Source organism: Caloenas nicobarica, chromosome 5, assembly GCF_036013445.1.
Source record: "Caloenas nicobarica isolate bCalNic1 chromosome 5, bCalNic1.hap1, whole genome shotgun sequence".
NCBI lineage: Eukaryota > Metazoa > Chordata > Aves > Columbiformes > Columbidae > Caloenas > Caloenas nicobarica.
Window position 1 is genome coordinate 56,722,723 of NC_088249.1, and position 23,149 is coordinate 56,745,871.

Genomic DNA, 23,149 nt, shown 5'->3' on the forward strand with positions numbered 1-23,149 from the left:
AACAAGAGAAAACCGGAGGGGACAGACACTGTTTTCTGAGCTCATGTTGCTTGGAAATACTAGTCCCTGGGAATTTGCCACACACCAAGTAAGCCAGCATTGGAGCTGGTATCAGAGAGTGGAAAGGCCACCTAAGGGGTGATGCTTGGGTCAGCAGATGGCACTTCTCCCTCCCTAGATTTCTCATCCACATGGGTTCTGCACCTGGGCTTTTCAGCAGCTCAATTTAATATTCAAAACAATACCATACACTGAACAAAATTTATTTTTATGCTCCTTTAGTGTGTAGGCTGAATGTCGACTGGCCCTAAAGAAACAGATTCAGGGAAAACAGTCTTTTTCTCCCTTTTTCCAAAACCTGTACTCACTCAAACTCTTCATTAATACAGAAATGCTACTCTCTTTGGCATGCATAAATGTAATTAGTACACAAAGTGTAAGACAGCAGGATGCCATGAAAATATATGCATTTTCATTGTGCTTTTCACTTTGTTGTTATTTGGTTCAACAAATAAAGTTCACCAGTGCCACCACCCAAGGACAATCTTGTGGGCCCTTTGGGAATCATCCCACCCAGTGCACGACAGAGTGAGGCTGCCTTAACAGAAAATCTTGTCGAACAGAAGTAATGCCTGGAAAGCTTTAAGTGAAAGATGCTAGAGGGCAGAATATGCCTATCTTACACTAGTAAGCATCTCCAGAGAGGAGCAGTCCCCATTACTCAGCAGTCACCTACATGCCAGCAGAGGAGTTTACAGTTCAACCTTAGGTCCAGAAGCCCAGTTTCAGTTCAGGCTGAGCCATCCTGCAGGTTTTGCCTGCCCTCAGCCCTGTCCTTGCTGTGCCTGACTTGCTCTCTGGATTGAACTTGGACCCGGCTACTTCCCTTTGAAACTGCCCAGCGATCTCTGGGCTGCCAGTGACTACTGTCACTGTCACCAACCTGGCCCCCCTCAGGCACTGTGGGACTGTGCCGTGGTTAATGAGGGCACTGTCCTGCCTGTGCTGTTGTCACCCTCGGTTCATCCTCCCTCAGGGGACAGCCCTTGCTATGCTCCCTGACAGTATCATGCACACCATGCTCTGCTTCCTTTTGCTGGTCATCCTCCTGGGCTTGATGGACAAGTATTAATATCATGAGATAGCCAGGGGGGCTGGCATTAAAAGTGAATTTTGGAGAAAGGAGAAGTATCAGAACATCTTCTCCAGGGGTACTCAGCACCTTGCTTTTGACCCATGGAGGAGCTTAAGCAGCAGCAGCAGCTATGCTGGTATCAGAGAAGCTTTGGGGAACCGGGTCACTGGTTTTCCTGGTGATTAATTCTAGGGTAAGATACTGATCTGGTTCATGCAGAGTTCAAAACATCCCGGCTTACACAATAAGACGTAGTGAACAGGAAAGGCACTTCTGCAAGCTAGCGTCTTTCCTTTGAACAGGAATATTGCATCACAGAAACATACAGTTTCCAGCACACAGAAAGGACTGATGCGTAAATTCAATTATTCACACCTAGCAGGATTCTCAGCTATGCAGATTTTCCTAGCTAACCTGAATGTAAAACCAAAATCTTATTTTGAGTTTGCTATCCCTGAGGAAACAAGTTATCAAAAGCTTCTAGCATTTTCACTAAATGCAACGTGGCAGGGAGCTTCTTTGCAGCCCCACAGCAAAACTAGAACTACCACAGCAAGCGAGCTTTCCTTGGGATATACAGTAATCCTTGTGAGCACTCGCTCCAGCCTCGCATTCCTCTGCCTGTTGGGACCACAGGCTGTAAGCACTGGCACAGAACTGGAGTCCAGTTTTGGAGCAGTTTTATTTTTGGTTTTGGAGATTCACTCCTCTTTACACACCACCCTTTCAAACAAAACAAAACAAACCTCTTTTTCTTTCTTTCCTGTTCATAGGTAAAGGCAGAGAAATCCAGAGGGCTAATTTTCATTAAATACAGACACCAATAATCAGGTGCACTGGACAAACTTTGAGAAGTTATTGCAGGTTCTGCAGGGTGACACAGTGATGTGTAAAACTAATATAAGCCAGAAATGGGGCATAAGGTCAGGGAAATTACACAAGTGAGTTTTAATTTATTTTTTTTTCTATATCATATAAACCGCATAGGCACCTTCATAGTGGCTTCCTATAGTATATGCCACCAGAAAACCAACATACCATTTCTCGATATGGTTTGGGAGAGGTACCATTTTACATACAGCTCTCTACGTTCTAGATAACCTACCTGCATGGTTTGTTTGCTCGATACAATTTTCAGAAAGTAGAGATTGCCTTAAAAATCACTATGCTACCAGAATCTAGAGGAGATTTAGATTAAATGATCTGGGTGTTTCCATGACTGTTAAAATGGATGAGAATATTCAAGCGAGTTGAATTGCTTTGAACATTTTGTTCATCAAAAAGTAAGATTTGGTGGTACAAAATCCATGCTGAAATACTCAGTCTGTAGATAATTAAGGACATGTTTTTCTGCAACATTTTCTAATATGAAGTGTATTGAGACCGTTTCAAAACAAAAATTGTACTTTGAAGTTTAGCTGCAGTTAAGTTTGCAAAATTTAAAAAAAAAAATAAATTCTTTTGATCCAGATTACACTTCAAGAAGAAAAGAAATCCCAAAGCGAATCTTCCTTCCTCTTTTCTAATCCAGATAGGGATAACCCCGAAAGTCTGTGAAGTCGATGCCTCTTAGCAAACTACACAAGTGCCAACCTCACTAGTTTTCCCTGTGCTTAGCAGTAGTGTGCACACACAGAATCTAGATTCTACCTTTTAAATAGAATACCCTCTGCTAAAAAAAAAAATATATATATATACACATATACATAGTTATCTCATTAAATATATTAAGCCTGTGACAATCTCAGCCATCACCTGGCTGGCACCAAAGTTTTATTTGCTTAGTCAAGTAAAGAAGCAACACTTTTAAAATCAATGAACAGGTCCATCTGCAGTGATTCCTGTCCTGCACAGCAAACATCACTTTTCTAAAAGAAAAGCCATGGAGAAAGCATTGCTTATCAAAAGAAAACAATCTATGAACTATACTCCAATTCTCAGGTGACATTGCTGTTTCCCCAAGAGCTTTGCCCAAAGTCTACTTACTCAAACCATTAGAATGACAGTCCTTTATTTCAACAGACTTCAGCTCAAACGCTGTGTTCAGGTATTGCGTGTCATTACACACAATGGTTTCATGAGACACCAGGGAGTTTTATTGTTCCTTGGTAAATCTGGGCAATTTATACTTTCTTGTTACAGTGTACACAGTAAAGTATAATATAACATTGGGATTTTTTTGTTTGTTTGATTCTTTTTTCTTTTTTTTCCAGAAAAGTTTTGTCTCTGTAAATAGCCATGCAAAAGTTCTTGCAGTGTCAGTGCCTACATATCCTGTTTTGGGGGAGTTTGTTGTTGTTGGTTGGTTTGGGGGGGTGGACCTTTTTCCTCCCCAGAAGATAAAGAGGGAGCTTTGCTCACCAACACTGGCTTCTTGAGCCTTTGGTGGTCATTCTGGTCCACGCGCCTACAAAAGACACACTCATGTTCTGTGCGAAGACAATGAGAGAGAATAATACAGGGCAAAAGTGGGCTGGCTTGGGTGCCCTGCGAGTCCCACAGGTAGTCCAGGTTTCCAGGAGGGAAACCCAGAGGAAGAAGAGAGATTCTGTATGTTCTCTCTCTGCGGACACCTTTAGGGCTCTAACATCAGTCTGCACTGCTCTGTTTCAACACTACATGCTTGCTCAAAGAACTGAAACTCACTTTCCCCAAAGGATACTCAGTTCTGCAGGTACTTGTACATAGCGGTGACCACTTTCAAAAGGTCTTTCATGTAATAAAGAAAATACATAAAACAAAGCTCAGCAATGAACACAAGGCTTATGGGAACACAGGCCACTTGGAACCACATCCAGAAGTTTAAATCATTAGGTTTCTGGATGAGGTGAAATTAGCCTGGCCCTATCACACAAGCAAACCTTCCCTCAAGGTTCCACAACACAGGAAAGTTTAGGACTAGGAACAAAAACAATAACTGAAAGAAAATAAACTTATCTGAAACTAATCAGGTATTAACCATTTAAAGAAGACTATGTCAACTCCCTATGTATGGGTCCTTTATCAGAAAGGGTGAAGCACTATACTCTCAAATAACAGATGTGAGTTGCACATTGATTTGGATTTAAAATACATGTTCTTTGATTACTCTCCTCAAGTTCCTCAGAGACACAATGGAAGAGGATTCCTAGAGTCAGAGGAATCTCTGCTGAGGGCTCAGTTTATATACAGACAGTGTGTTCCACCTTCCATATGGAAACCGGATCACACGCTTTATTGTGAGCTTTTCTAATGAAGCAGTAAGATTCAAGTACTTTCTTGATAAAATAAATTTTTTAAAAAATCCAACAAGTCACAGTACAAATAACAGAACAAAAACTAGGGCAAGCGCATGAGGCAACTGAAATGGGAGGTTTTGGAGATTAATATTCTTCAGAGGACTGTGAAGCCAAAGGGAAAAAGAAAGATGAAAGAAAACACAAGGTGTGGGGAATAAAAAATTATAATCAAACTGGAGCAGTTTGGAAAAGGTCTGTATACAAAGGGGAGTGCCACAAGTAAGAGAACAGAAACAGAAGAATTTTAAAGAACCCAAAAGATGTTTCCCTAGAGCCCTCTTGCCATCAAACCCAACGTTAAAAGCTTTGGGTCCCAAAAGTTAAAACACGACTTGGACACAGACCCCAGTGAGCTAGAAATGCAGAGATAACTACAAATTATGAGTGAAAACGGTGAAGGACCAGGAATATGCACTACAAGGAATACTGAGAGATAAGGCATATACCACCACTATTTTCCTATTAACCCCTTCGCAAACAACTTACACAATTTAGGGTATTTGGTTATATTCAGAAATACACAAATATATATAGCTATAATACAGGCAGAATACAGAATATTCCACAGGATTTTTCTATTGTTTCCTGCAGAATTCCAATTTTCTGGCTGCAACTCAAGATCCTGGAATTTGGCTGTGGATGCTTCTCCTTGATCAAGTATTAGCTTTTCAGGTGCTCCCTTGGTGCCAGCCTGACATTTCCAGTGTATGTCATAAACAGTCTCAGATCATACCTGTCAAAGGTTCATTGGTGCTGCAAGGCCATAGGGCGGCTCCAGTTCAGAGAAAATTTGCCAGAGGCGTTAGCTGTATTGCAGAAAGCTGTGCTGATTGCTCCCCAATAGAAAAATGAAAATGCTGCATGTCCACATGCATGGATTTGTTGGAAGTAGTTTGCCCCAAAATTTGAAAAGCAAAAACTTGTGGTACAATTAGTTGAGTGTCGATTACACGCTGGCATAACTGATGCACAGCTCCTTCAAAGAGCTGAATTTCTTCAGCTGGAGTGGTCAACAGATGCTCTGTTCCCAGGATTTTGATGGGCAGTGTCCTGAAGATTCACAAAAACACAGACACAGGCAGAATGCCTTTCTGTCTTCTGCAGGCATTATCCTTGCACAAAATTAAGCATAAAGGCTTTCACTGGACACATGCTTAAGGATGAGAACAAGAGTTACAGAGGGTTGTGCTCTATCCCCTCAGGCACCCTCAGGCCTCATACACAACAGCTGAGACATGCTAGCTATAATCTCCTTAAAACCATTGCTGTTGATGCGGTTTCCTCTGACCTGGGAGGTCAGGGATATTTTTTGGCCAAGAACCTTAATGACCTAACAGCACTAGAGACAAACCTTTTTCAGCTATTCGTCTGCATTCTTCAGGCATGAAGACATGCAGGGGAAGCACTGAGCTATGTAAAGCTCTGAAGGAAAGAGAGACATTCCATGCTACAAAGCTATTCAAGTTAACATCTCATTTATATTCTGGGATATAAACATAACTTCTCTCCCATATGTGATGAAGATTCCCATACATAATTTTTCAAGACCAACACTGCATAAACCTGCTTAGAGCCCAGTCACCCCATAACCTCTGAGAATCGTTAGAGGGTGACATATTCAACCACTTTTTAGTACACTACCAACAAATGGATGAAGGTTAACATGTATTTCTCCTCCTCCTGTCCACTTCTTATATCTGCCTTTTTCTAAACAAGAAGGGACCTTTGTTATTGCTTACACACACACAGTTTATGTGTACAGAAAGATCAAGAAATCTGGCTTCAATCACTAACTGGTGCTTGTAGACAACACTGGAATATGAATAAAGGTAATGAAAGTAGCCAGTGGAAAAGACAACCGAGGAGACCAAGGACTTGTTAGCAAACAGCATGGCATGGATGATGAAGGTAGATGTAGAGACAAAATGCAAGAAAAAGTAGAGGATGAGGTAGGAGGGTTCTGTGCCACCTGGATTTCTGCCAATGCCAACAGGAATGAGAGAGATGGGTTTAGATAAAAAGCCAGACCTGTTTCCAAGCCAAGATCCCCAATGTTCCCAAAAGAAAAGAGGAGTGCATTTCTCTCTCTTATTCATGCATACTTTAGAAATCTCCGGAGGCCGCTCTGCAACTGGAACACTAAAACAAAATGTCAAGACAATAAATGGGGCATTGAATCTCTGCTGTTCATTAGAGGAAGGCCTTTTCTGACTTGAAGGCTGTACCTTGTTTTCACTTCATAAACAGCAAAGCAATGCGGAGTACGCATTGTCTTCTAGAATGACCTAAAAGAAGATAGAGTGGGGCAGCACAGTATCACTTGGCTGGATCAGTTACTTCCAAAAACTTCAACATGAAATCCATCCTGCCACAGGTATATCTTCGTATTTTCCTGACATCTGTTCTGTAGTGTCATAACAGGTACATTGTTAGAGATACTGAGAAACAGCAAGAATCAATTTGATTTTTTTATAATCTGAGGAAATAAATTCCAGTTCCACCTCTGCTCCCAAACTCCTGTTATAATCTGAGAAAGTCAGAACTGTTGCAATGTATCAGCAGTGAAACAGGTAATGTTTTATTCAGTGTATTTAAAGCTAAAGGTAGACCTGTCCTCCCTTTTGTTTGAACAGGAGAAATTCATTGTCATTATTTATGTACATACTTCACTTTGCTTGGAACTGTAAGTCTAATTTCTGGAAGAAAATAATAGAGCTTATGCAAAAGTAGTAAAGTGAGTACCTTATTAAACTAAGGTGAAGTACCAGAGAGGTAACTCTGTGGCCAGAGGACTCTTTCAGTTCCATCTCCAGCATATTAAGCAACTCCAGTCATGCCAGTAATTTTATTTCCCTCTGCTTTGATTTCTTAATCTACAAAATGGAGATACTGACTAAAGTCATTCAAAGACATTACAATATTCGCAGTTTCTTTCTTTGCTTTTATTTAATATTTGAATGAAACCAAAAATCCTTGTGTTGCACAATAAGACCATTGTGCCAATACACCCATTTTCCCACAAAAAGCAGTTGCTGGGTTTGTTTCAGTTCGGCTTCTAGCCCACTCCGGTTTTTAGGAAGCTCCTAGCATTAACTTAATTCCACAAAATGTTCAGCACCATCAAAATAGGATATTTAATCATACTTCATTTAATCAAAAACTTTCAGCTAGCTCTAGTAATGGCTCCAACCAGCTTTGCAAAGCACTTTGGAGAATTGCAATGAAAAGCATTGTATTGGAGATAGGTATGATCACTTGCACAAATATGACCTGAAGACTCCAAAATATATACAAGAACATCCTTATGCCTTCATCGACTCAAACACTGCTCCAAGTCGTATGATATTCCTCAAGGACGAATTTCAAAGCATTTAACAATTAATAACCTTGCAACACCTTTGAAAAATAAATAGTGAAAAGTGGGCACCCACACAAATTGCTTCATCTACTGCTGAAACACAGCTGTCTCTGCAGCAAAGCATAATGCTCATTTAACAGTACGAAGCCACAGAAGTGTAGAGGGCACAAAGGAAAAAATATTATTGTATCCATATAGAGCAAAAAGGGAAGTTTGAAGAAGCAAAAGTGCAGTTAACCAAACCAGAATTTAAACAGCACTCTGTGCTTGATGCCAAGTTGGTCAAAAATATCCCATGTTTCCAAATTTGGTAATCTTCCAAGGAGGAGTCAAAATCAACAAGTCTCTGCAGGGGTTGGAAAGGGTAGAAGGGAGGTTTTTCTCCTGGTTTGATTTACTGGCTAACTTAATCTGTACGGTTTATGATTGATTGATAGTGCTGGTGGGCTGAGCTTGTGTTATCTTTAGATGAAACTTTAAGGTTGCAGAGCAATCATTATTACATTCTGGTGAGCTCAGAGTGCCTAGAACAATTGTTTAAACCTAAGAGATGTAGTAACTCCTCAGGCAGACAGGCACAAGTGTTACACTACTTGAAGTCCAGCACTTGATCCACATCTCATTTGTTAGCCATGGTCTCCAACAGGACTGTGCCCTCAGCCACTTGCTGGACCATGGCTACACGTCTTCTGTGTTCAGGGGACAGATGCACAATCACACAACCAAACATGCTCTTGGAAGGTCTCCTACTCACATAACGAGCCTTTCCCAGTAGTGTTTAGCTCATGAGAAACTGTTTAGTCAGAAAGTCTTAAAGGACCTTGCACAAACTAGTTTCGCATCAAACGCTTTGCTTTGCCAAACCCACTAGTCCTAACTCAAAGGCAGATTCCACACTGCTTCCCATCCTCCTGAAAAATTTACATTCTCCTTTAAGCAAGAGTAAAACAATACCATACTGGGATTTTTTTTCCCCCTTTTATATTCAGTGGAGTAAAAAATACTCATCATCACAAATTCCAATCAGGAGCGTGCTCCTCACAGTGCAATGATCCCTCAGGAGCTGCTTTCTAGACAAATGGAGCAGGGAATCAAAGTATTAAAGGCATTGGTTTTCTTACAACTGCACTCTCAGGTAGGCAACAACTGGGCATCACTCAGCTTTTGGGAAGTATACATAACCCTAGTCTTGTTAAGCATCAGCCGTGGAAAAATGCTTGTTTGTCCCTGCTTTTAAATTCACTTGCTCTTGCTAATAAGCATAGTACAGAAAGCGATCAATGGATCAGTTTTCCAAATGAGAAACAAAACCACTTGGAAGATCTAATTTCATTTTCACCTTGTTGGGAATTTTTTTCCCATTACTTCGCTACCCTCCTCTAAGAAACACAGTATCATGCTGGTTTTCATGCATTTTATTGCATTTATATTTTGCCGAGATAATTGAAGTATTTATACAGTTCAAGGTTTAAACTTCTCTTTCCCCTATTTTGAACAACATGCTTCAGAAAATATAAAAGACAGACACATTTTCAGGATTTTTTTTTTCTGGCTCAAAAAACAGATGGGGTTTCAGTCCCAAATATGCAATTGGCATTCGGCCGGGTGTAAAGACATGCCCAAACCACCGGAGGATGGAGCAGCTGTGGGGCCAGGGGGCAGGTCACAAACTGCCTAAACCAAGGAGACTTTGCAGGAGCGATTCCCTCAGGCCAAAGAACAGCTCTGAGGAAAACAAGCGGCAAGTATACTAAAATCACCTCCATTCAGTCTCATGATACATGAGTTGAAACCACTTTCTGTCCCTTTAGTGTTTATTCTGCCCTCCTTTTGAGCCAGAAACTGCCACCCAGACTGGTGGTTTGTTTAAACAATGTCCCACCACCAGCTTACAAGGAAAGGAGAGAGTTTCCAGAGTAGCAACAAATCTAGTATGGTACTGAAAGAAACTTGGTAAATACAATAAAGTGTTGTCATGAAAGATCAGACAACTCAGCTCGTGATCCAAGCTCTGTGGAAATGTCTACATGAATGTAGAAAAGGACCAGAAAAATTACTGGGGGAGGAAAAGAGAGCAGCTCACTTAGCCAGCCTGCATCCCCTACACAGCAGAGGGGACAGGAGAAAAACTTATAGCTGTGGGACCCAGCAGGAGTAAAAAGACACTGCGGAAACCAAAGCACAGTTGAGGATGTAAATATGGCTCTTGTTACTGCTTATTCTCATCCTTCTGTATTTTATCCACATAGCTTAAAAAAAAAAAAATTACCCAAGTGCAATCCTTATACACTGTACAAAAATGTCTTTTGGAAACATTGCAGTGAGGTTTGCTTCACAGGACTGAAGTCACTCTAGCAATTCTAACAGGCAGCATATATAAAAAACTAAGAGAGTTCTTACAGAATCCAAGGGACTGAAAAAGAAATAAGGTTACTCAAAAGTTTTTTCAGGGAAACTGTTATCTAAAACCCAATTTAACCTGAACACTTTAGAGCCCAGTAAATGCTCAAGACAGACCTATACACCATTTCCTATTAGGTGGCTGCCAAACAGATTTGTTACACATTTAATAACACAGTAAAATAAGGTATTTATATAGCATGTTTAACTGTAAATGTATTTGTACTATTTTGTTTAAATGAAAGGGTAACCTGACAGATGCTACAATTACTGGACAATGGGAAATGTGATGAGAAAAAGGAAAATCAGAACTTGTGCTGCATCACAAAAAATGGCATAACAGTTCCCTTGCACAGTCCTGCTTCAATAGGCCTATAAAACCTACATGCTTTGAGCTCTAACAGGAATGCCCAGCTGGCAGCTGGTGAATTTTCAGGTACCATGGTGGTTTTAGCTACTTCAAGAATGTTGTCTTGAATACTCTTTGCTGGGTCATACATCATTGCTATTCCTTCCCTTCAGGGCTTCACCTCACATTTGGCAAAGGAGCAGAGCTGCAGCTCCTTCCAATGTCAACACCTTTTCTTTGCTTGGTTAGAAGTGCCAGTGCAGAACACAAGGTACTGTCTCCCTAAGTCCAGAGCTCCCCAAGTCGCATGCACTTTTCAGGCTGGATTTTCTGCTCACTGAAATTTTACAGTAAAACTGCCATCAGCCTTCAGAGTGCAATTTCAGGCCGATCATATATTTTCCAGGTTAGGAAAGAAATGCAGCAAACTGCAAAGGTACATGTTATAACAATTAGTTTAATACAAACATCTAGTAATCTTTGCCTCTTTAATGTGCAGATCTCAGGAATACGTGGAGAGATTTATTAGCTATCCGTTTACAGACACACAGAGAAACTGAGGTTGCAGATAATGGAATGACTTAGAGTACATCGGAGCAGGCAAACAACAAAGCATGGAACAGAACAAGAGATTTGCAAACTAGTATCTCTTTACCTGGGTTTACATCTTTCGATAGACACTGTACTTAATACTAGTTGCTTCTGAAAAAGAAGTTGTTCTCTTTTGGAGAAAGACAAACACAATCCTCTTTATTGGCAATTATTCCCATGATGGATAAAACTCAAAGGGATAAGAGTATGAAAAAAAAATTATACACACAGCAAAGCTGTTTTCTTTGAAGTTTAAGAACAAAAGTAAAACAGATATTTTGGGGTTAAATTGTTTTAAAAAAGAGGTACTTTTCTGTTTCAATAGAAATGTATACAGACATGTATAAGTATTTTTAATACAAGAAAAACACTGAAACAATAAGTTGCTGACTTTTGCTTGCAATACTTCATCACATTCCTAATGTGAAGATCCTGAGCTCCCTCTAAGAAGAACATGTGGATGGTTTTATTGTTAAACAATTAGGCCAAAGCCACACTGAGGATTTTTGTATCTGGTTCAAACTGACTTTAATGGAAAATGAGCATCTCAGTAGGGCTGTACAAAAAGCCAGAGCATTTTTTTATGCTATCTGAATCTAGCCTGGTTAAGGCTTTGTAGAGAGCTGAGCACCCATAAATAAAGATAGGAAATTGTGAAGGCAGAAATGGTCTTGTCTCCTCCACTCCCTGGTCAAAATGAAGTTTAGAGAATAACTGAAACACCTGCTGTGCTACCTTGTGCATCAAAGCTAACCTCTTTTTATATCAATAAAAAGGATTTTACAGCTAATTTAATCAGCACACAGAAAATGCTGCTTGGAATACTCGCAAAATTATATGGACAAGTTACAATCATTGGAATAGTTATGATAAATATACTCTACATAGGATGTACACCTGGGCTGTACACTGATCTACGAGAGTGTATCTTCGCCTCTTGGCATAGGTTTATAATAAGGGGAAAGGGAGGGGAGAGGGAAGAGTAGATACAAAATAACTGCCACCTTGTAACCAGAAATAATGGTTAAGACTAAGTCTCAAAAATCAAATATAAGTAGGTACAGAATAACTCACGCTTGCCAAGAAAAAAAAAGGAATAACATCATGCCTTTCTATATACATCAGTCCATTAATAAATATTCGAGATTAAGTAGTTAAGAAACATGGTATTAAAAGCCTAAACTATTCTGCTAGTCTCGCCACCTAATCACACACCTTTTGAAGGTAACTTCACTTGAAATCAACTTCTAGGATTTTTTTTTTTTTTTAAAAAAAAAGCCTGTTGAAGGACTGAAGGGCAGCAGTAGTATTGCCTCAAAAGCACTACGCTGGGTATTTATTTAGAGTTCAAGATGAAAGAAAATATTTTGCCTCACAATAAATTTCTATTTTTCCTAAGACTTAAACTGAAAATGGAGAGAAAAGGTTTTATCTGTTCTCAGGATTACTCTCCTGACCTGATGCTTCCCTCCATCTACCAAAGTTATATGCAGTCTTTCTTTCATTTACATTTTGTTAAGTGCTTTTAGATTTACAAATGAAAGATACTACATTGCTGCAATATCTCATTTTCTTTCTGCCATTGTCTGACTTCAGCTCCTGTTTTATATTATCATTTGCCCTACTCCAGAAACCACTAATCTTTATTTGCTTCAGAAGCCCTCATCATTCAGACTTTTAAACTCTGTATATTAAAGCCTTTAGATGAAAATAACATACCTCAATTAGCCCCAGGTGTACAATTCCTGCATACAGTTTTTAGACGTTATGGAGGTAAGCCGCTTTGTTGTGTATTGAAAAAAAAAATATACATATATATATATAAACGTATCTCCTTTATGTCAATGAGTCTTGGATCAAAAACTCTCACTGACTAGCCAACATTTAGGGTCAAGCTAAGCCTCCACAAAAAAACTTTATTTCAAAACAGCTGATAGGTACTTGCCTTTTACTCTTTGCCTGATTGGGGCAGGGAAAAGCTGGTTTCAGAAACAATTAAACAATTTGAAAAGTCACAGGCAGAAGAAATAAAGTGCCAGGTGAGGAAGAGTTGATGTGATGTATGATCCTATATGATGGAATAATTCACCTGGTCCAAATCCCACTGGTTTGTGTGGTCTCCGCCCCAGCTAACCTTCTCACTACATGTTTATTTGGGCTGACAAGTAGATGTGGTTGCCCACCTGTTCTGCTGCAAAGCATATGGGGAAGGGAAAAGGAAGTTTTAATCCAACACAAAGCACTAAGCTCTCCAGGGCTTGATTCCTGATGTTTTATCCATGGACTCGTGAGTATGCATGACTCGCAAAGTTCATTACATATTTTAATTCCTCACATGAACATGCCACTGAACCTTATTACCCTGCTTCCAGAGCACACCTCCAGCCCCATAGCTCAGATACACTTTACAGGTCAAAAAGCTCTACTATCTCTCCAAACTTAAGAACAGGCCAGATTCTTTCCTCTATCACACCAGTCTATTCACAGTAGTTCTGAGTAGTAGGCCAAAAACTACAGTCTGCTTCATCTCACACTCTCTGCGCATAATTGTGTGCTTGGCTAAAAATAATTATTTTTCTTATAGGCTGTGCTGTTATGCTAGTTATTGGTCTTTGGTCTTTCTGTTGCAAGAAATATCACAGTATACAATGATCCACCCAACAAAAGAGACAAGACAATCATTTCCCTTCAGCCATATATCCTGGAGTGTCCCCCCACCAGGCGCATCTCATGGAGGTGGATGGATAAAAAATGTATTTTTCTCATAACTTTTTATCTTCCACTGTTATTCTATCTCTGAAGCATGTGCTTGCCACTGAAGACCTCGTGGGTCTCTTACTCTTTCATTTGGGAGACATCATCTTAGCTGCACATTCATCAGCTTCACCGTTAGAGAAAACTGTCTTGCAGGGAGAGAACTCAACAGCAAACAAAGCCAGAATTAAAGCTGAATCTCAACCAAATCTTATGTGATGCTGGTTTTAGAGTGCAAAGTACAATCTAACATCTCTCTTAGTGTTCCACTAAACACACATCTGAACACTTGAAAAAATGGCCAAGCAGAGGAATAAGTCACCAGCTGACTTCTTGCAGCTCAGATAGCTGCTATCAGAGAACATCTATGACAGACAAGAAGCCCCAGGGCTCACAGGCAAATGAAGAATCTTTCTGTCACTGTTTATCCCATTTGTAGATCCTAACGAAGCTCAAGTCAGAGTTAAAGTGGTACCCACAAAACCTAGATCTCACATACAGCCTAGACACAGCAGCAGCACAACTAGAGGGTATGACACAGTCCATTAAAGCCCAGCTGCTGAGCTTGGGGTGCTTTGAGAGGGAAGTTCAAGTGCTAAAAGGAGAAATAAGAGAAGAAACTCACTAAGAAAACCTGAAGAAAAAAGAATGGCAAATGTTTCCTGGGAACTAACAGGTGAGTTTTGCCAAAGCACGGTGGTTTAGATGAAGCTTTACTTGCACATAAACTGGCAGGAGTCTGACAGCCCCTGCCTCTCTTGAACTTATTTTTTCTAGGAATATATCTGTGTCATCCAAGCTATGTAGTCACAGGAAAAGCAGGACAAGACAATGAAAAGTATCCCCATCTCACCTTGGCACTGGATGCAAAGGTAGCTGTGCCACCCAGCAATATCCCCCTTCGCTTCCCAGGCGTGAGGACATGCTTGGAGACAAAGACCAATTCTTCTGCTGGCTGCTCAGCAACTACAGCAGCAAAAGCCTCAGAGAGTCCTGCTCAAGGTGTTGGTTCAGAGCATAATAAAGCGCCGAGCCAATCGGCACAAAACCCATCAGCACCAATCCCTGGCACTAGGGAGGGCAGAGCTGAAGCACACCACCTGCGAAAGCAGGGAGGGAGGCTTAAAAGATATCCTGAGGCCTGTTCACAGCAAAACCAGACAATCAAGGTTGTGCCATTGAAGCTCAGGAGTGCCCATGAGTGTCACGTGGGCTTTCAGACAAGGTAGGTGCCGAGAAGGCGACAGCATGAGCTCCTAGTGCTTGTCCTTGGCCTTCCTTGCATTACAATTAAATAATTCAGGATATTTACTCATTTCCACAGGAGAAATGGTAATGGATACATCCATAAAACACAAACAGAGAAATATGCATACCCTAAAGGTATATTAATTGTATCGACAAGTACTGAATGCTGTTTTAACAATTTTGGAGATTAAGTAGTATTTACATAAGGCCTATAGGGAGGTTCAGATTATTTTAGGCATCTTCTTTCTGATCCCTTTCTGTCCTTTCCTATTCTGATCTCGTCTCCTTTCAAGTCAGCCATTTCTTACACAGTTTAAGCGGCATAGGGGAAGTTCTGCTCGGAGACTGAAGCTAACAATACAGCAGGGATATAGCAGGCAGTAAAATGCAAGCTGTGGTGTAGAACTGCTGCCTATTTTGCAACTTAACAGTGGAAATAATCGGAGCCTGCCATCACACAGGAGATTTGGTAAGCTTTTGCACTTTGCTGATCTGCCATATCTTCAAAACAATATTCCTGGTAATGAAGCTCATTTGAACACCACCGGCTAACAGGATTGTGTGAGCCTAGAGCCAGAATTGAAAGACAAGGCAAACTGGAACCTCCAATTCTTACAATCCTGTAGCACAAATGAGAAGAACTTTCACACACAGAGAGTCAATATGTCCCATTTTTCTTTAGCACACTGTGCCCACACAGAAACCAACGTGACTTCAGGCCAAATGTATTTCCCTTTCCAGTGACCTTGAGTGATAAGAGTTTCCACCAGGACAATGGATCAAAATCATTAAAGCTCCTCATTCATTCCACCCTGTCTTGCAAAAACTTTGCACTCCCTCAAAGAAGTAACAATGTTGAAAGCAAAAATGTCAAGAGACAGATCCATCTCCTAACTTGAAGGACTTCTCAGAACAATGAGCAGAGTCCACATCCGGAACATCTGCTCCTCGCTGAAGAAGGGCTGTGAGATCTTCCAGGGCAGCACTCCTAAAGTGCTTTGGTCTCTGCCCTCATACTTGGAATAGCAGGCCAAGCAGGGTGCTTTGCATAATGCTAGCTGGTTAGCATCTGTCCCCTGCCATTGTCACTGGATTTCCCATGAAGACCAACCGATCTTTTTCTTAAGCAGAAAAAATGCAAACCATTAATTCAGTGTGATGACCCCATCAAAACGATGAGATGAATGATAGTATTAAAACTTCACACAATGACTGTTTTTAAAAACATGGGAGTTGAGGAATAATGTTAAATGTTTCAACTCAAAGACCTGGTTTCCTGTGTTGGCACCAGTGCTAACACTAAATGTTCATACATCAAGCATTTTTACGTCTCTTTTTTAAAGAGAAAATAGGAGGCAGATATACTTAAACTGAAATAACATCTCATTCCTGTGTGTGCAAAAACACAGAGGGTGCATTTCCGACAAAAACTCACGGTGCTTTCAAGTGTGTCCTTAAGGACTTTCCATTTGCACAAATTCACCGAAGTCTTATCTACACTGCAGTGGCCGACACGTTTTCAGCAGATAAAGCTCAGACAAACGTATTTTCGAAGAACAGTGAAAGGTGGCATTAAAAATGAACACCTACTCTTTTCCTGTGTTCCTCAACCTAACAAATGCATCTCCAAGGTCAGAAGCATATGGCAGAACATCCCAAAAGCACTGGCTGTATGAATTCTAGCATTCTGTTACCTGAACAGTTATAACTCTTTGGGTATACACTCCAGATAGAGAACAAAGTTAGGTTACTCTAAACATGTTCACTGTGGATTAAGCTAATGCAGTCTTCTTCCAAACTAGGTTGGCTAAGAATACAAAGTTACGGGCCTCAGCTGATGAGCAGGAACTCTTACTGTAACTCATTGCAACTCAGTCACCTCTATTCATAGTCTCCAGCTCTCTGCAACTAAACTATCATATCTAATTTCAATCTCTGGTTAACAGTAACAAACCCAAACAGAAGGACAGACCCAAACAAGAGGGTGGTTTGGCCAGGGAGTGTTAATGTACTAGCTGATCCCTATCCCTACAGTTTGTGGTAAACTGAACTTCAGAAAGTTCAATTGCTAATGCAGAACAAAACTTTCGGACTCAGTCCCTAGTGAATAAAAAGTTTCTAACAAGACCTGACAGCTGTTCAAAGTCTGTATGAATCGAAAGAGGACTTAAATATGATCCTCCATGAGCACACATCCCTATTGTTCAAATCAGTCCTCAAACTTTGTTTCTGCACACCCAAACAGCAAGGACTGGGAAAACAACAGCTGCGGAGAGAGGAAGATCTTCACCACAGCCCCTCTCTGCCAGGGCAGAGCTCTAGAGCAGCACAGAAGACCAGGATTTGTGGAGTCTGCACAGCACCTCTAGGTGGGCAGGACTTCTCTTCCACAACATTCAACTTGACACATCCCACCAGCATGAGGCATTTCTACATGAAAAAAAAGCAAGATACAGGAAAAGATTTTGCAGTTGGATTAGGGGTAAGAGTGACTAGTACTAATGCTCAGCTGATGTACATACACCCAAAAAACATTTCCAGAACTCTTCCCAAAAGGGGGAATTTCAGGTCTTGTAGGGTGTGACTCCCCAGGGCTTGGCAAAGCCACTTTTAACCTCACCAAAGTTCAATATGACTATGAGTGTTTACAAGCAAAAGGACTGGGCCAAATTGAGAATGTAAATATTTGGATTCGGTTCCCCAAACTTGCCTCTGTCTGCACTGCCAACTAAATCCCAACTGCAGACCAGAAAATCTGAAAAGCAACAGTTTCACACACTTTACAGCACAGAGACAAAATTAACACACATGGTACTAAGCATCGAGAGAAGAAAGAAAAGAAAAAAAAAGAGTAATTCATAATATAAACTGAATTTATGTTAAACAAGACATCAATGAAGTTTGGACCAAAACTCGACTTGGCTCAGTTATCACTTGGTACATTTTGAAAGTCTGAGCAGTCCAGATGTTGGTCCTCTGACCTGCAAGAGACTGGATTACATTAACCGTTTCTAGATTACTCAAGACCCCATAGATGGAATGATGGGTCTAGCACACAGTGGTAACTTTGACCTAAACCACATTCTTTCAAGCCATCAAAAGCAAGTACTTCTATTTTCCAGGCAGATGAGTTGAGGAAAATCTTCTGTGGATCCAAAGTAATTTATTTAGCAACCTCAGTCCCATGTACTGAGTTGATTTAGGATCCCAAATCACCCTGGCTTCTTAACACTCATGCTTTTTTTTTTCTTTTTTAAAAAAAGTTTTACCCCAGTTCTTTTAGCTGTAGATAAGGATGGCAGCCAGGGATCCATTCAAGAGAGTTGTGACCTCCCACAAACATAGATCCCAAGGGATACACTACATCCTCAGCTGCCAGTTCCCAGCCCTTCCCAGAAAGCATTAAACATCCTTCAGTCATACAGCTCCATCACAGACACTCACTGGAGGGAATCAGAAAGCTCCAAGACCAGGATTTTTTTTTTTTTAATTATAAGAATTTGGGCCTCTTCACTCCCACTACTGTGAACTAACAAAAAGTCTATCCTCTCCCTCTTCAGTCAAGTGGGAAAAGTACAAATCTGATTCTTTAGCTTTACTCAACTGTGGGAAACTTGGTCTTGCTCTGCAGTTAAAAGCAGGCTCTTCAGCGCACTTCACAGTGACCTCTTCACAGGGGCTAGTATCATTTCTTTAAATGCCCCTACAGTAAAAATAGTCCTGCTTCCTAAACATGAGTGCTTAGCAGTTCCAGGCATTTTGAGATCCTGCATACCACTTTATTTTTTTAAAACTGGCAACATTTATTTAACCAGCAATTAAAAAAAAAGGAGGCCCAGCCACCCCAGTGATTCTTCCCAGAGGGTCTTAGATGTTTATGAAACACAATGAAAACAATAAAGTGGATAAAATCATGCTATTCCATCAAATCCTTGGCAAGACTTCCCAACCAAGAATAAATTGGCATAGTACGTTACAGTCAACAGATTACACAATGGTTTACAGGGTCACCAATAATCAGGGGTCACATGCTCCTTAAAGAGCTACAGTATATGTTAAAAGTCACTTGCTTAAAGGGAAAGGCAACGCTTGGTCCTGAGATCCTTGGAGCAAATTCTGGCAGCCACAGCACAAATGCTGTAGGGGTAGGAGAGGACAGGAGGCACCTCTCCTCCCCAGCACTTGGGAAGGGCAGTGACTACACCAAACAATCTGTCTAGGGGAGTTCAGCACCCTGAAGGCAGCAGGAGAAAGCCAGGCGAGGCAGAACTCTCTTCTTTCTGCATACAAGAGGAGAACACATGCTGTGCACCTTTAGGAGCAGGATGGTCTCCGTGCCCAGTGAGGCCCAGCACCACCACCACTCTATTGCCCTTCCCAAGGAGCCCTACTCCCCACTCCTCCATACTAGCAGAGGAAATTGGTTCCAGAAGCAACATGGCAGTTCCCTGTCAGCCTAGTCACTCTTAACAATATGTAGACTGTAGCTAGCTTTAAAAGGTGCTGGATTACATTCTTAGGTAACTTGATAAAGTAATCGTAATTGCTTAAAGGTGTTGCAGTTTTCCTTTAAATAACTAATTGTAAAGTAAGAAGGAAATGAATGGTCAAAGCCATAAATCTTAGTCTCACCCCTCAACCTGGTAACATTTCCACTATGCTACCTGCATAACCCAATCATCAAAATCAAAGTTGAATTTTGATATTCCTAAAACATACATGCTTTTCTCAAATCTCACCTTAAATGCAAGATACTCTTACCTTTCTTCTGTTAACTTACCCTTTCACTATATGTAATATTTTCATCTACTGACTATAAATTAATCATACATAAATACAAAATTATCAAGTCTTAAAGGCAAAACAACCTCACTTCAATTCATCCTACTCCGCATCACCAGAAATCACACTACAACTAACAGTTTCATCTTTCATCTTCCTCAAGTTTTGAACACTCCAGGTGGTTTTTACTGGATTATCCAATATCTGGCTGAAGTTAAAGACTGATTGCTCAGAATAAAAATGGAAGAAAACCTATCCCCCGAAGTCAGTGCAACAGTAAAACAAGGGTGTGGAAAACACTACTACTAACATACTCTATGCAATAAAACTATGCATCCAGCTTCATTTACCTTGACTAATAATACTCATTTGAGTACATTTGAATTATAAAACTGAAGTAAACATAAGAAGGCTCTCTCATATGTAGCCGCTACTCTTTGATTGCAGTGACCGCTGCTCCTTAGTAAAGTAAATGCTTGGTACCAAGCCAAGAGCAGTACATCTGATTTTCCCACCAAGTGAACTGCTGAAGCAGCTCCCTTAGCTCTTCAGCTAAATCTGTCTTGGGATCCTAAAGTCTTCCGCTGAAGTCCAGGTGGCTCCCCTACTCTTGTCAACACGCCTGCAAACATTACAGCCGGCTGGACAGACGATGCAAGTGGGCACTGGAAGGGAAAAAAGTGCCACAGCTCCCCATCGCTCTGCAGATCAGAGCCCCTCGCTCGGCGGGCTGGCTCCCCGGCCCGGTTGCCGTTGGCCCGGTCCCACCGAGGTGGTCTCCTGGGCTCTGTCCCTCCGGGGTGCCTCTGCCCTCGACACCCACGCGAGAAGAAACTTCCCGCGAGGCCCGGCGGCGGCACAGGACGCACCAGCGTGGGAGCACCAACTCGCCGCTCCGCCCGTGCGCAAGGACCCAGCGCCCATCTGCGCTCCCCGCGGGCCGGCGGCTCCGCTGCCGAGAGGGCTCCGCGGTCCGGGGAGCCGCAGGGCCCGGGGAGCTCCCGCCGCCCAGCATCCCCGGCCCGCCCCGCTCTCGGGAGGCTCTCAGGGAACAGGGACGGCGAACCGCAGCACGATCAATCGTTTCTCCCTCAGCCCCGCTTCCCTGCCCAGGTCCCCAGAGGGGACCACCGCCCGAGCAGCGCAGTTCCCCGGCCCTTACCGAGGCGCGCAGGGATGCGCTCCCTCCGCCGGACGCCTGCAGCCCCCGTCCCGCAACCCAGCGGTTGTAGCTTTTTTGGAGAAGCTAGGAAAAGGGAGAGAAAGAAAGGGGGGAGGGAAGGGGGAGGGAAGGCACTCAGATCGAGGGAGAGAGAAGTATGCAAAGGCAGGAAGTGGAGACGGCCACGGCCAGTGCGGGAGATTAATGGGAACCAGTCACCCGGCAGCCAACAAAGAAACCTGCTCCCCCAGCGCAGCCCGATCCGGGCTGCAGCCCCGCCGCGGCCGGGCAGTCCCGGGCGGCCGAGCCACCGCTCCCGCCGGCAGCGCTCGGCCCCGGCCCCGGCCCCGCGGAGGGGTGGGCGCCGCCCGGCCCCGGCCCCAAGCCCGGGTCTTGGCCAGACGGGAGGAAGGGGAGCAGCCCGGCGGGGCCGGGCAGGACAGGCCTGTCCGCGGGGAGATGCGATGGGCAGGGAGAGGAGGAGAGAACCGAGACCCGCGCCTGACAATCTTCTTCCTCCCTCTACCCCAGAGGAGCGGTACCGCTTATTTTTTATTTAAAAACCCAGGAGTGCTGGGCTCCTCTCCGCGCGGAGCCGCTTACGGGGCAGAGAAGGAAGGAGGAACGCAGCGCCGCGCTTCCTGCGCCCGGGCGCCGGAGCAGATGGTCTCCATCAGGGCGCGGGGGGCGGGCGAGCCCCCGGGGCGGCGGGGCCGGGGCGCCCGAGCTTGCGGCGCTGGCCCGAGTTTTCCAAGCTCCCCGGGGTAGCTTCAGAGTAACAGTACCTGTAGAGAAAGAGAGGGGGAGAGGGCGGCTGCGGCACGCCTCTGAACTTCATTCAAGGTTCGAATGCAGCCTGCTGGGACCGGCTGCTGACAGTGCTTTGTAACGCTCAGCGCCCCGGGAGCGGAGCCGCGGGGCTCGCCCGTACCGGAGGCAGCGCCCGACCGCGGCCCCTCCGCAGCCAGGACACGGTAACGCGCGTACCGGAGGGCGAGGAAGGGCTCCGCATGGCACAAGCGATAAATCACACGTGCTCCACACGGGCCACAAGCAGCGTGGTGGGGGCCAGCTCCCTGGGACGCCTGCCATGTCCTTCTGCCGGATCAACTGATGACAAACCCGCGCAAGACGTTTGATGTAAAAACCATACAAAAGAGGCAGGATATACTAGGTGTTAGCAGAACCATGAGTATCGGAAAATACAAAGACTGCACCTAAATCTTGAAGTATTATGTAGGAATTTATAAAACAAGTCACTTCACAATATATTAACCAAATGATAATAGGAGTATAAGACAAATAAAGATAAGAGCGACACGTGTATTCTGTAACTGGAAATACAAATTCCCGCACATGCTAACTTTCCTTCCACTAACTGAAATAGAACCGAAATGGTGCTCAGCATTAGGTAAATGCTAACGAGCTTTCCTACCTAAGGACATTTATCTGAACCCAGAGCTGAGTATTCAGGATGAAATACTTTTGGCTTTTGCCACCTCATCAACAAAATAAGATATATTGTCTTGAGATATCCTCATCTGTCATCCCACACGACAATGAAATCTGGTATAAATGTCCAGCATTTCACAAACTTCCACTATATTTCAAAAGAGCAAATGCACAGGAAGTAAGAGTAACTTTCATCTGCATTCTGATGTGTGTGTGTGTTTCAAAGCAAAAGCTACTTCAGCCATCAGCCTTCTTGGGACAGATGTATTTACTCAGCTGCGAAAGGAGTACTGTGTCACTGAACATCAAAAAATGGTGAGAGTTTAAATTTCAACACACGAGGAATAACAAGCTACCGCTACAAGTACCTGGCAGAAATATAAAAAGAATACCATTTTCTTTCCCCGTTAGGAAAACAACATAGGCAGGCCTTTTCAAGTATATTTCACAAGTGCAGCAAGATAACAAACCCATCTGCCTCTCCAGGAGACCAATGATAACAAAGAATGATGCTCAAAGAAAGATGTTCAACTTCCAAGTAAGCAGGAAGCAGTCCGTCCTGGCAGCTTCTCCAGCACATCAAACAAACATATCAAACATGCTAACATTGGTTTTATCAAGTATTATTTTTTTCCCCCAT

At 42.7% G+C, this 23,149-nt stretch overlaps 1 protein-coding gene across 1 annotated transcript in view; it reads right to left on the reverse strand.

The window, feature by feature from the left end:
• The window catches only part of DENND2B (DENN domain containing 2B), a 176,855-nt gene extending 155,733 nt beyond the window's left edge, over positions 1–21,122 (reverse strand). Inside the window, exon 1 of the mRNA XM_065635154.1 lies at positions 21,058–21,122. The gene's annotated coding sequence lies outside the window, so the exon portion shown is untranslated. The remainder of the gene's footprint in view (positions 1–21,057) is intronic.
• Positions 21,123–23,149: the final 2,027 nt, after the last annotated feature.